A 13,438-nucleotide genomic window follows, 5' to 3' on the forward strand; every position below is an offset into this window, starting at 1 on the left:
CCTATGGTATAGGGATAGACTTAGGCTGGGTGTGGGGGCAGGGAACCCTGGGGCTGGCTCTGGCACTAAAGAGCAGTGACTTCAGCTAGTCATTTCAGCTCTCTAGGACCCAGTCTGTGTCTGGTAAATGACTGACAGCTTCTCCAATGCAAGCATTGAGTCTCCACCATTGCTTTACCCAGAGCCTGGCCCAGTGCCTGACTCACCAAGCCTCACTGGCCAACTGAATAAATGAAGTGGGGATGGGGTCATCAAATCAAATGGCCCTCATGGTCCAAGGTTACCTTTCTCATTCCCATTGCTTGGGCCCAACTTCCGGGGGAGAAGCTTCAGTGATGTATTTGCTAAATTCATCTCCCTCTATTATTCTATAGCTTGGTGAACCCAAAAGGATGACAAAAGGAAAATAAAGAGTAGAAATAGTGACAGTTCCATGGCCCCAATTTGGAAGAGTCCCCCATAAGTCTTGGCCTGCTGTGTACTCCCTCCAGCAGTGGCCATTCCCCCTCCTCCCTGCAGTTGGTTCCCAAGGGACAATGAGTATAGGGATGAGTGTAGGATGAGTGTGGTCTGGGCATTCCTCTCAACCGGGGATCTGTGGTCATTAGCACAGTCCAGACAGAGAAGAAGCCCTCTGGCAAGTCTCGAACATTTAAGGAGTGCCTCCTTCATACCAGAAACCTTAGGGGCACTATCTCATTTAATCCTCATGAGAATCCAGTGAGTTAGGATCTAGCTGCCTTTTATAGATGACAACTGAGGTTTAGACAAACTAAGTCATTTGCCCAAATTCACAGAATTAATATGGGGCAGCATCAGGATTTGGAATTAAGTTAGTTTGGCTCCAGGATTCATGCCCTTAATTCGTACATTGCAAAAAACGAACAAATATTATTGTATATTACAAAAACAAACAAGTATTATGTTATATTGCACAAACAAACAAAAAACCAGAGCAAATTTTTTGGGGGCAGGCCTTAAGGTAGGTAGGAGGCCTGGAAATGAAGTGATGGAGGGGAGGCTAAGTAAAGATTCCTCAGGATAACTTGAACTCTGTTTAATGAACTGCTAATCTTTATGTCAGGATGCATACCCAGGCTACTTGCTACCTGCCTTCTGGGAGTGTGAGCAAGTGGGTCTCTTATCCACAAAATTCCCAGACTGGGGTCAGAAGATGAAGATTTGAAGCCCACTTACTCCATTATGTGTTATCATTGTACCTCCCAGTGGCTTTTTCTCCTCTGTTAAAGGGGGCTTGTAATAATCGCCCTATTTTCCCATAATATCCTATGAGGAATTGAGGAACTAATACATGAGTATGCCCTGGAAAACATTCTTTGGCCAGGAGCTCCATGATTACTAGGCCTCCCAGAGATCTCTCCAGCCCAGGGCTAACTCTCTGACAGAGGCTCTGTGGGGTCCAGGAGGGAGGGCGGCTGGTCACCCTCTGATCTCAAAGGCTTCTGAATAGAATACCCTGACTTCAAACTCCCTCTGGAGATCTAACATACACCAATGGAGGCAAGACTTCCAGGCCAATGAAATCTGCCCTTGACTAGTCAAAGAAACCCAGGCTATGTATGTAATTCTTTTCCCAAAGCCCTGTGTCATGAGTCAGAACTGAAGTTCTTCTCTCAATTTAATCCTATAATCTTAGGATGCTGGGAGGATACTTGTCGCTGTCAGGCAATAAACTCTGAGAAACTAGCCTTCTAAAGCCAGAGGCTTAAGATTCTCCCATGCATTCACGTTTCCCTTCCCTTTCCAACTTATTAAAAACTCAGTGATTCAGGGATGACATTCAGAGCTACCACTGGGCTGGTCTTTGTTCGGAGGCCTGGATGGCTCCCTTCTACAAGGGTACTTTGAATTCCACTGCAGTAGAGTGTAGTTCCATTTTGCCACCCAACTAGGTTTATTAATGAGCTCTCAGGGCTTGGGGTCTGCTGTTTGTGGCTCCCACCCCCCACCCTTCTTCTTATGTAGAGTCAGCAGTCCCAATGAAAGAAGCTGAAGAATGTCAGTGGTATGGAATGCTTTTATGAAAAGCATTGGGTGGGCTTCCTTGGGGACATAAATGGTTGTAAAAATGTTAAAAGCCTTTCAGAAAATAAAACAGATGTATCTGTCGAGATTTGGGTTTTCTCGGCACTAGGCTAAAGCTTAACTTCTTGGGATACTTTCTAGTTATTCCTTTACTCAGTCTCTTGAGGTATGATTCAGCCTAGACTAAGGCTGTGTCCCCACAAGGAAATGAAGTTAAATCTTCAGACAATTTTTCAGAAAGTTGAGATCCTCAAACATCCTGGTCATTGAAAAAAATTGTTTGGCGACCTCAGATCAGAGTTGACTTTCTATGCTGATCATAAAACTGTTCAGACTTGCTACCAAGAACTTGCATTTTGTTTCTGCTTGATTATTTCCAATCAGAAATCATGTTGCATCATTGGCGGTTTCATCATTTTCAAGAAAGTGAAAGTTTACTCATGTATTCTTTTAACTGGAAATTCAGCTCCCAGATTTTTATTTCCTAGTAGCTACAGCTACAATGAATTTTCACTTTTAATTTTCATCCTCTTTCCACTAAGCATTGCTCGCTAACCATCTTATGTTACTAGGAAGCCAATACTGGCCTTTCACTAATCTTCATATCTTGGTCTTCCTCCCAGACCTCTTGAAGAGGTGCAAAGCTGGGCATCAAGGGCCAGAGACAATGTTTCTAAGCCTCTCAGTGCCACTCATAAACTGAGCACCCACCAACAAATCACTTAGGCTTTCTGGGCCTCTCATTCTCTTCCTCTGTAATTTGAGATCAAAACTGCCTGCCCCAAAGGGCTGTTGAGAAGGACACATGAGATTTACATACACACTGGGTAGTCATTATTACTGTGACTCCATCTTCTCAGTTGCAGGAAAAACTCATTCTGTTGTTATCAATTCAATAAAGCCCTGTTAGTGAGGAATTAACTGGAACCTTCAGGACATTCAGGTCAGTCAGAGCCTCTTTTGTACTCTCATTGACCCCAGGTTCTTGACAGACCAGGTAGATTTCGCCCCACTATTTGCTGACACCAGCATTTCTCCATTACATATTTGAAAGAGAACCAAATCTCAGATATAAACCATTTCTCCCTTGGAAAGCTTCTGAGGCATCTTGGCTATGTCCTTCCTCCTCCCCTGGCTAGGTAACCCTTGAAGCCACTGGCCCTGTCCCATGCCTAGCCAATTTTAAAAAGGAAGGAATCATGCACTCTATCTAATGGAAATCATGCCCTCTCAATATTAGAATCATCTAGGTCAGATTCTCATTTTATAATGAGTACATTGGTCCAGGGAGGTCAAAGTGACTTGCCTGAGGTCATAAAGCTGGTGAGTGGCCCAGCCCATGCCAAGCTGCTGACCACCCACCGACTGCTCATTTCGCTCCATCACCAATAGGTATCGACCGCCTCAAGAGATCAACCAACAAGGCAACCAGAGAACAGAGCCATTAGCCAGGTAGATAAGGGGTCAAGAGTCCTGGCACCTGGTACCAACCACAGAGGAGACTTTGACAGGACTGAGATAGGGAGGGGCTATCAAAGAAAAGGGCCATGGAGAAAAAGGAATTCTATAAGGGCTAAAGGGCAAGGAGGAAGAGAGAGAGAAAAAGAAGGCTCCCGGCACTGCCACAGATGCTGGGTGCTGTATCTTATCCCCACTGCGGGCGTGGGGTGCTCCTTCTTTGCTGTCTCTGAAACCATTCCGACAGTAACTGCAATCCTCACCCCATCCCATCTTTGTCCAGGATATCCTCAAAGCAGGAGCCTGTATGTTGTAGCATTATTCTACAACCAATGCTAGCTGCAAAACAATGGGGATAGTAATACCAATGCTTTGCCTTCACTTTAAGTTGCGGAGACAGAAACTTCGAATAGAAGATATGACTGTCACCTACAACGAAAGGGGTGCACTGAGAGAACATCCAGATTTTCTGGCTCTCCTTTTTATTCTGGAGTCATCAAGGATTTAGTAACTATTTTATTTGTAAGAAAGCATATGTGACCTATGCAATGCAATTAGGGAAAAGAAAATGTTTAGGAGGAAAGGAAGTAGATGAGAGATGAAAATGGGGGTGGGGGGAGCAGAGAAGGAGAACGAATCCAGTGGAAAGAAAGCTGGTGAGGGACAAGATGCTCTGCAGAAAAGTCCCCTTTCCCCCACTGTCTGGACACTGGTGAATGACATTAGATAGAGACCTGCCCCATTCAAGTCCCCTCACTGGCTCCTTTTCTTCCCACTACACCACTCCAGAATCTGAAAATCTCCAGACAGAAAGGACCTTAGCAGTTATCTGGTCCAACCACTGCATTGTGCCCTCCAACACGTAGAGGGGGCCGGTACTGCCCATGTGCCCTTATTTCCCGGCTCGGTATACTGAGCCTCAGCTCAGCGACATCGATTGCAGTGTAAGCGGTCAGAGTCCTGGCACTAGACCACAAAGCCATCTCTCAAATATCTGCACAACTGGCTCCACGCCCTCGCTTCCCCGCCACGGTGGGTCTCCCGCGGACCCGCCGAAGGAAAAGCCAGAGTGAGAGTCCCAGGTGTGTGGGAGGCCCGGGCTCGGGGTTCGGACACCAGCCGGTGCCGGGAGCCCTCCCCGTCTTCCGCCCCGGGACAGCGCGACACCAGCGCTCGCCACTTCCAAACTTATCCCAGCTAACTTTTTCTCGCGGTTGCCTTCACGGTCCTGCCGCCAGCGCTACGGGGTGCCCAGGGCGACCCCCAGCGGCCGCGCCCGCGACGCCGCCCGGCCTCCCGCCCCTTCCCCATTCATTCCTCTCGGCGCGTGGGGCAGCCCTCCCGCGAGCCTCCGGCCTTCGCGCCTCTCTGCCCATCCCGGGAAGGACAGGCTCCCGCAGTGCCGTGTCTCGAAGCGAGGGATGGAGCGGGACGGCGAGCGGGGCAGCCTCGGACACCCCAGCGCACCCGCCCGCCCACCTTACGCCCTCTCCCAGCCAGGCAAGGCGGCGTCGTCGGCGCAGAGAAGCGGCGCTCGAGGCTGGCGGCAGAGGGGACGCCCGACCTCCGTCACCGGGAAGCTTTCGCGCCCCGAGTCAAAAGAGAAAGTTAGTTCTTTCGCTTTGCGGGAAACTTTTCGAGGCTCCGAGGAGCAGCGGTGGCTTAGAAGAAGTTTAAGCCAGAGTTATTTCCAAGCCGGAGGCTGGAGGCGCGGATCCGGGGTGGGCCAGGGGTCGGCGGACTGGTTACTTAGAGGGGCGCGAAGGGAAGGAAGGCGAGCAGCCCTCGTCGCGCTCAGTCCCTCGGCTTCCAGCGCTCACCTCCAGGCTCCGCTCGGGGCGGCCAGGGTCCGGAGGACAGGCAGGGTCTGGACGGGGGCGGGCGGGCACCGAGGACTCACGGCCGGCGCGCGGGCTGAAGGGTGCGCTCGGGCGGCGGCGAGCGAAGAGAGCTGTGCAGTGCGCGCCTGGCTGCGTGCGACTGTGGCCTGGAGAGCGTTGCATCACCCCTTTTATAGCCCTCAGGCTGGCGGCGCGGTCGTTTACTCCGTGTTGCCAGTCCCAGGCTGACGTAATGCTATTAATAGCTTCCCGGGAGAACCGGCCGAACGGAGCGGAGGAAGGGGGGCGGGGGAGAGGCCGAGGCGGGGCGGAAGGCGGGTGAAGAGTGGGGGCATTGGTGATGCAAGTTCGGGGAGGAGCCAGCCCAGGCGCGTTCCCTCAGCCTGGCTCACTGAGACACACACCAGCCCGCCCTCTCTCTCCATATCAGGACCGGAGCCGCCCGGGATAGCCGCCAGATGTGCGTACTCGCTGCTGCGTGTTCCAGGCATGACCAATGGTGCCCAAGCCAGCGGCATGACTCCACCGCGCTGGCATCTCTCCCTCCGCTAGGTTGAGGAGCGGGGGGGCGGGGAAGGTGGGGAGGCGGGTCCCGGCCCCAGCCCAGACTAGGTGAGGCTGGGAAGCGGGCACGACCTTTCTCTAAAATGCGTGGTCATTTTCTGGAGCTTCAGGAAAACACCCCCTCCCCCACTGGCCTCCTACTTCTCTAGCAGGGGCGGAGTAGGGGCAGAAGCGTTAGTCTGTGGTTTAGGGAAGGTGTCCAAAGTCACCCTTCGGTGTATCCACGCCGTTACCCGCCGGGTGTGACCTCCGCGGCGGGGACCGCGAGAAGCCCGCCGGTTAACACAAAAGCGGAGGGCAGCCCTCGGCTGGCACCGTGCGCCCGAGCCCGCAGCCCCGGACACTCCACATGGACGCACACGCAGGACAGCTCCGGGCTCCGAGACTAGGGCAAGTGGTAGGATCGTATCGGTTCGATTTTTTTTTTTTTTTTTTTTTTTTTTTTTTTTTTTTACAATCACAAAGCGTTTGAAATTGACAAGAACGTGTCAGTGAAACCAACAAGAGCGTGAAAAGATCGGAGTCCGGGAGGAATCAGAGGCAACCCCGTGGGAGGGTAGGAGGGGGCAGAAGCCAGCGGCCAGGAGGAGGGGGAAAGAGAAGGTGCTTTGGGGTCCGCGAACCTGCCCAGGCCTGGGGGTCGCCCCGCTCTCAGGCAATATTTAGGGAAAACCCATCTTCAGCTTTCACGTGTTCTTCTGCTCCCAGAGCCGATTGGGCTGGGACCGGACGGCCCGGAATGGGGACGCACTGACCACAGGAGGAACCAGCAGCAGAAATCCCCTCTGCCCTCAAGCCAGGGTGGCGGGAAAGGCGGGGCCCCGTGGTCCGAGATTCGAGCTGAGACCTCAGCAGAACTGGGTTTGAACCTTAAAAACGATTTCCTGGTTCTTATTCCCCGACCCCAACAATTTCTGATCAGAGAGCGGCAGAACCAGGAACCTTCTTGACTGCCCGTGGATGACTATTTGTGGGCACAAGTGTGGCCCGGGACTTTCGCACCTGCCTGGGAGGGAGACCTGCGCGGCCGCAGGGTGTGGGGACACGGCGAAGGACAGAAACACCTGCTCCTTTCCACCTGCCTCTGGGAGAGAGGCGACCGAAGGTCATAGTTTGGTAATTTGGGGTAGAAACTAGAGATGTCTGGAGCCCGGGTCTCACTTGAAGTCCCCAGTTCCCCCCACTGGGGTTCCTCGCCGCCAAGCCCGACCTCACTCAGACTACCCACCTCCCCACCGGCCTGGGAACAGGCGGAGGGCGGCCTCAGAAGTCTTTGCGCCCCGGCGGGCCCGGGAGCCCTGGGGTTCCACGCGGGATCCTCGGAGATCCTGCTGTGGACCTGACCCGATTTCCAGCGGCGTCGCGCGGGAAGGGCAGGGCGGGTGTTTTCGCTTTACTTTTCGCCCTAGTAACGGCTCTCCCGGCCCCACCCTCCGCTTCCACGCCCTGACCCCCGCGCGCCGCTCAGCACACCTCCACAACCCGCCTTCCCGCTGGAGTGCGCGCAGGTAAACCCCGGGCATGTCGGAGCAACCCCGAGAACACCGGGCGGGATTAGGTGGAGGAGTGTTTGTGCATTTGAATGAAGTTATTTGGTATCTCCACTTAGCTATTTTATCTACTTATAGATTGTCCTGGAATCAATAGCACCATTATAAAGTGAAGCAAGGAGAGGAGAGAGAACAGGTGAAGCTTTTTACCCTTTTTCTGCTGTGAAACAGAAATTTTGACCAGTTTACAGGTTGAACTATGATTCCATTAATACACCCAAGCCAGATCTGTGGAGATCTGGTCCTGTCCTTAAGGGGAAATTCAAATTAGGGCGTCAAGTAAACAAACAGCCAGACCGTCCTCCACAAAACAATGCAAGGGAAGGATAATTGGGGTGGGGGGAGAAGCCCCCAACACCCTGGTCGGGTTATTCTTATTACCATTGTGCCTCCAGTTCCTTTTATCAATCTTCCTTCATTCTAATTACTCTTAGTTTGGAATCTCCAAGTTACACCTGGATAGAAACGCTGTCAGCTGTTCACAGAAGTCTGATCCTGACATTCTAAACCCGAAAAGTGATAAGAATCTTGACAGAGAACTAAGTCCACTCCCCACTTGAATGAAACTCTTATCCAGGGAAAACAAAAACTATTCCTGCCTGCCTCCCTCGCCTCAGCCCCCAGGAGAACCGTGAAATGCCTGCTGAATTGAGAGACTGGAAAAGAACAGAGCAAGGCAGAGCCCCTGAGGTCTTTGCCACAGGAGAGTGATCAACATCTGAGTCCTTTGCATCCTCATTTTACCCTGACTTAAGTGAATGCCACCAATGTCCAGTGTGCACACTCTCAGCGCACACACAGGCAGTGCCATGCAGGGGAGGGGACAGAAAAGCTTTCCACACCAAAACTCTTCTCGACGCAAACCAAAGAATGGCTGTCTCGCCTTAGAAGGAAGCCCTGGCTAGGGTGATTTCAGGGGTTAATCCTCAATGAAAGAGGGTTAAGCAGAGACTTGAAGATTGCTGAGGTTTTATGATGGTGAACTGCCTGGGGAATCCACATTCAGATCAGCTTTGGTATGTTTTGCTGACTGAGATAAGAGTTGGAGACTTCATGCTGGGACATGTGCAAAAGGAAGGGAAAAAATTAAAAGGGGAGGGGAAGGAACTAGGAGACTAAAAACAGCCCACTCGTGGCAACCAAATCTAAACAGAAAAACATTGCAGGGAGCCAAACGCAAAATAAAAAACAAAAAAGTTCGAGACATTTAAAGGTTCTAGCAGTTTCTTAGTTCAGTGCACAGTCCCTTCCCACATTCCTCTGCCCCATTACTCTATTCTCTAAACCCTAAGACTGTATTCGTGCCCAGAATGCTTGAAACACAAGATAAGATCCGCCAGAGAAGCGGCAGAGTACTAGCAGCTCCGTCTGCCTGGCTCAACCTACTTCTTCGCTTTGGAACGGGGAGTGGAGTCGATTTTCTTATACTTTATTCTGTTTCCGAAGCCCACTCTTTCTACAAAGTCAGTTTGAATGTGGGGATTGCTAGTTTAATAGTGTCCAAAATCGGCATTGTCAGGAAACAGGGGCAGCATCACACAGTAGGCACCAACGTGTGGAAGGCACTTGGATTCTGGATTCAGCACTTAGATGCTGTGTCACCTTAAGTAAGTTATTTCCTCAAATGAAAAATGGCACTAACAATAGCACCTAATGCGTAAGATTGTTGTGACATTTCTCTGAGGATGTGGCACCCAGTCAGCCCTCAGTAGTGGTATCATTAATTAATTATGAATCAGGAAAAGCTTTCTGAGGTACCCTTGAATCTCTCCAGGAACTCATTCAGTACCCCTTGTCAGTGGCAAATAGTGGATGAAGTCAAGCGCTCTCCAGGAATGACAATCATGAGGGGGCAGGAATGAGAGCCCCGGCAGACACTGATGAGAGCAGTCTTCGTTCCCCATCACAGCAACTCCACCACACACCTGGGGCTCTCCTCAATGTTGGGTGGCCCTGCCAAGTATACTGGGCTAGGAGCAGGGGATTTGGGTTCGGGGTCTGGTTCTGTCTTTGGTATTCTTGAGCAAGGCACTCCCTCTTTCTAAGGCTCCCAACTTTTCTGAAGTGAGGAGCCTTGGGCTGAGCTCTGACGGTCCTGAATGGGGACCCTCTGCCAAAGCCACCCTATGAGCCTCTGGCAACTTTCCCTAACAGAGATGGGGAGAGAGAAGACATCATAGGTAAGGCACTAAATAGCACAAGGACAGACCCATTTCTGCAACCTTTCTTCCCCTCCAAAAACTAGAGTTAAGAAATGTTGTCCAACTTAAACACAGCCTGTCCTTCTCCCACCTCCAATACTTCCAAGAGTTTTCAACCCCATGGACTAGGTGCCTTGTGAGAGAGGGGCATGGCAGAACACCCCAGGCATGGATTACATCTCTGGGGACTTCTTGTGTGTAGCCCATCATCAACAACCATAGACATCTACCTTGGTCTACAGGGCCAAAACCCACATAGCAGATATTCCCATTTGAGAGATTGAATCCTGGAGACCCCAGAATCCAAGATGAAGTCCTGGAAGTCAGTGGATTAGCAAGACTCAGGAGACCTGGGATTCATCCACAGGTTTACCTCCAGTCAACTGAGTGAGTATACAAGTCATAAACACGATGTCTCAGTTTCCCAGTCTATAAAATGGAACTACTTAGCATTGACTCCCCCTAGGTTGTTGTAAGAATCAAATGAGATAGTAGATGTGAAAGTGATTTGAAAATAAAAGATTCATGGTTTTAAAGATTTCTTTGGGGAAAGTTTTACTGTAATTTTTTTGTCATTATGAAAATTTGGGAAACAGACAAGAGAAAAATATTACCCACAATGTCAACACTATTAGCACTGTAGTGTGTTTCCCTTTAATCTTTTTTCTCATGTACATGATTTTAAAATATAGTTATGATTTTAGATTGCATGCACCTTTGAAATTTGCTCTTTTGCTTATTACCTCGAATGGTATATGGTCTTTCTTCTTAAAAATAGGTCTTATTATAAAGTATAGCATATATACAAAAGATTATATAGAACACACACATATATATATATGTATACACATATACACATTTTAATAATCAAACACATTAGGAACCCACCACTCAAGATGTAGACCTCTTTGCCTCCCAGAGGTAACCACTATCCTAATTCTTATTACCATAATTGCCAATGGATGTTGTATGATTTACCTAATCATTTCCCTACTTTTAGAATTTAGAGTGTTGCTAATATTTTGCTTGAATGCTATACAAATTTAAACCTTTTTATAAGAGAAGGGGCATGAAATACCATCATTGCTCAGGATGCTTAAATGGGGTTAAAGAATGAGTCTTGCTGTCTACCTTCAAATGCCTCACAGGGCATATATATGGTGGAAGATGGAAGGACCCCCAAATATTGTGACTACTTGTGCATTTTCCTTGTTTCCTAACATCCAAACAAAAAATCCTGCAGGCGCTTTTTCCTTTTTTTAAATCCCTGCCCCTCTCTACTTCCCATCCTCTTTTATTTTCTCTTCATCTACCTTGAAACAGAAAATGTAGTCTGCAGCATGGGCTAGTGATACAGAATTACAGCAGCCAGGCTGTGCTTCTCCCTGTGCCTTCAGGCAAAATTCTCACTGTAGCTTGGGCGGCTCTAGCATCTCTATGCCAGTTTGGTGACATGAGTGGCTACCAGGTAGCTGGTCACTTCAGTATGCACCTGAGCGAGTGCAGATGTTTGGCGGTGATTCTCGGAACTAAAAGACACCATAGCCAAAAGGACCCTAGAAGTTATTCACTTCCATCTTTCTCAAACTGGACATGAGCACACACAGGTGTACCAGGGCCATGAGATAAACAAAGGAGATCTTACTTGAGTGTCTGCCTTAAATAAAAAATCCTTAAAGTATTGTGTTATATTAAACATATATAGATACGTGGAATTTGAATGTAAGTCATACAAGGATTTCTAAGGAAAGAGAGAAGATATCAAATACACTCTGGGTCTAGCATCGGCTGCCAAAAGTTTTATTCCTGGGACCTTGAGAGGATTAGTTCCCTCCCTTCTTTCTAAGTGTAAAATGTTACTATGTAGCTTCTGGGTGTTCCAGGCTATGTACTAAGCCCTTTACATACAGTAAATGCTTTTAATTATTGTAACCACCCTTTGATGGACCGTAAACATCTCCATCTTATAGATGAGGAAACTGAGGCACAGACAGGGTAAATAACTTGCCAGAAGTTACCTAGCTAGTGAGCAGTAGAGCAGGATTCAACCCAGGCAGTCTGACTCCCCAGTCTGAGTGCACAACCACGATACCTACTACCTCCTGGCGAGTGCTCACGGGAAGCTTGGGATGCTCTGATGCAGTTCAGGCCCTCCTTTGATGGGTGAGGAAACTGAACTTACAGAGGAAATATGGCTCTACATCATGTCAGAATCATGAATTCTCATACCAAAAGGAACCTTAGCAGCCATTGAGACTCATGAGCCCCTTTTTTGCCCTCCGCCTGGGGGATGCTGCTTTTGCTAAGAATAGGGCCAAAGTGAAAAAAGCTGATTGTAAGAAGAGCACCCTAAAACATTTCAGGGGCATCCTTAGCTAGTAGCTGGGACGGCATACTATCCTTGGGGCTGAAAAGGGGATGGTGCAGGGTAGAAGCCAGGGATGGCAGAAAGAACCTGTGGTCAGATAGAACTGAGTTCAAATCCTCCTTCTGCCACCGTTTATTTGGTTTTGAGAAGGTCCTATAACCTCAGTTTCTCTTGTAAAGTGAGGATAATATCAATTTCCTTATTTATCTCTGTTTCCTTAATCATGAGATTAAGGAACAATTCACCTTTATTATGCATTGTGTACCTGTATCAAAATATCTCAGATACCCAATAAATATATACACCTACTATATACTCCCCAAAATTAAAAAACAATTCATCCTCAAAAGTGAAATTCAATAAATATTACTTTTTTCCCTCTTCACGCCTCACACTTGAAGCTACCAAGTCATATGGAAACCTGAGACACCAAAGTGTCTAGACCCTCATGGAAAGTTCCACCCCTCAGGCTGACTTACTGACTGATTTGAAAACAAATTTAAAAAAACTTGATGTGTGGCCAGGTCCTATTTAGTAATTACTATTTACTGAGCACATACTACATGCCAGGCACAATAGTAAGCACTTTAAAAAATACTCAGTATCTTATTTCATCCTTATAATAACCTGTGAGGTAGGTTTTTTATCTCGGTTTTACAGATGAGGAAACCAAAGCACAGAAAGGTTAAGAAAATTGCTCATAGGCACTTGATTTAAACACAGATCTAACTTATTTCAAAACTTATATTAAGCGATATTGTCCTCAAAATCTTAGAGAGAATGATGTGTGTTTACTTTTCTTTAGCCTTCCCTTCCTTGTTGAAAACGAGCACCCTCGCTTTACCAAAGTCTTGCTGAATGCACAGATGCTTCTGGATTGACCTTACCAGAAAATTCTTACTCCTGATGTCCCAGAGGATTCATGCTTAATAAATTCCAGATCTCTGTGCCCTCAGGGATACTTTCCCCCCTGCCAAATTTGCAATTATTTCATAATTTGCTTTAACCACAAACATAAGCCCTGTTATTGACGGAGTAAACTGAGTAGGGCTTTTTGGACTTTTATTCTTTTCCCAAAATACGATGAACTTGAATCATCAGATGATGAACTTGTACTTGAAACTAGAGTGGCCGAGGGCAAAGTGAGTCACTCCAGTGAGTTTATGCCTATCAATCAACGCATCAAATTGTGTCCTATTACCAGACACTGCTCTCAGCAGTCTACTTAGACACCTTGGGGTTACAAGGGCAATATAAGAGCATTTCTTGACCTGATGAGTTAAAAATCTTGTTTAGGTGGCAAATTAGTATACATGAAGCAGATGTCCAGCAATATAGTAGGTATTTTATATATATATATATATATATATATATATATATATATATATATATATATGTATGTATGTTTAG

At 48.0% G+C, this 13,438-nt stretch overlaps 1 protein-coding gene and 1 long non-coding RNA gene across 7 annotated transcripts in view; one reads left to right on the forward strand and one right to left on the reverse strand.

Moving 5' to 3' along the window:
• The window catches only part of ATF3 (activating transcription factor 3), a 53,647-nt gene that overhangs the window by 6,419 nt on the left and 33,790 nt on the right, over positions 1-13,438 (reverse strand). The window contains exon 1 of one of the 4 annotated variants that reach the window (XM_055233484.2): positions 5,325-5,689. The exons of 1 other annotated variant lie outside the window; for it this stretch is intronic. The gene's annotated coding sequence lies outside the window, so the exon portion shown is untranslated. Of the gene's footprint in view, positions 1-5,324; positions 5,690-13,438 lie in introns of those variants that run through there. 2 more of the 4 variants (XM_063613214.1, XM_055233485.2) reach the window with 2 other exon arrangements.
• LOC134731876 (uncharacterized) lies at positions 5,666-10,291 on the forward strand. 3 transcript variants are annotated; one of them, XR_010114557.1, is made up of 4 exons: positions 5,668-5,805; positions 6,618-7,417; positions 7,538-7,595; positions 7,894-10,291. It is a non-coding gene; the product is annotated as an uncharacterized lncRNA (long non-coding RNA). The 3 variants fall into 3 exon arrangements; XR_010114558.1 differs by having other exon boundaries at positions 5,666-7,417; positions 7,538-7,650; XR_010114556.1 differs by having other exon boundaries at positions 5,667-7,417.

The sequence above is a fragment of the Symphalangus syndactylus genome, chromosome 19 (assembly GCF_028878055.3).
Source record: "Symphalangus syndactylus isolate Jambi chromosome 19, NHGRI_mSymSyn1-v2.1_pri, whole genome shotgun sequence".
Classification (NCBI taxonomy): Eukaryota; Metazoa; Chordata; class Mammalia; order Primates; family Hylobatidae; genus Symphalangus; species Symphalangus syndactylus.